The following is a 788-nucleotide window of genomic DNA, read 5'->3' as shown; positions in this document are numbered from 1 at the left end:
TGTTTCTCAGTTCTATAGAACACGGACTTGGCTCCGCGGATAATAGAATATACGCTTTTTAGATAATATCGTTGAAACAAAAGTCAAGTTTCTATTATATATAGAATAACAAATCGTTTCCATATATTATCGTTAATTTTTGGAGGCAGGCAAATATTAATTTATTACCTGCCGTATAGTTGGATTATTATATCGTTACGGTATAATACAAATATGGATTCTTATGAAAGAAATATAAAATTATATATTAAATGTGGAAATATTATCATATGCGCTTGGTTTTATGTTATATATTACCAGAGAGATATATGAAAAGAGATAAATTTTAAATTTATCTTCAAAATGCAAATGATTTAACTTAATATTTATATTGGTTAAACAAAAATTGTACATGTGTGGATACAATAATTATGTATGTTGGAAATAAAATGATATTTTATAATGAAATATGTATATATAAAAAGATAAAATTATAGAAACATATATATTACAATAATTATATGAAATTCTTGTTATATTGGTAAAACAAGTATAAATTAAAAATGAAAATATGGATTACGAATGCTATATAAAAATGGCCGTAATCGAATAGATTTTTACTTATATTTATATATTTAAAATTTTACCCAAAGGCGAAATATTGAATTTTATTCAATATAATAAAAATCATGGAATTATATAAAGTGAAAAATCTATATATCTATTATATTGCTTATTTCGATTCAAAAAATATGAATGGAATATGAAGGAAAAACATTATTCTGTTGATCCTGCCAGTAGTTATATGC

General features: G+C 22.6%; 1 non-coding gene across 1 annotated transcript in view; it reads left to right on the top strand.

Moving 5' to 3' along the window:
- Positions 1 to 758: 758 nt before the first annotated feature.
- The window catches only part of LOC116802595, a 1982-nt gene continuing 1952 nt past the window's right edge, over positions 759 to 788 (top strand). Inside the window, exon 1 of the ribosomal RNA XR_004362918.1 lies at positions 759 to 788. This exon is cut by the window's right edge and continues 1952 nt beyond it. This is a non-coding gene — a ribosomal RNA (small subunit ribosomal RNA).

Source organism: Drosophila sechellia, unplaced genomic scaffold, assembly GCF_004382195.2.
Source record: "Drosophila sechellia strain sech25 unplaced genomic scaffold, ASM438219v1 U_17, whole genome shotgun sequence".
Lineage (NCBI taxonomy): Eukaryota > Metazoa > Arthropoda > Insecta > Diptera > Drosophilidae > Drosophila > Drosophila sechellia.
This window is presented reverse-complemented; position numbering and strand designations above follow the sequence as displayed.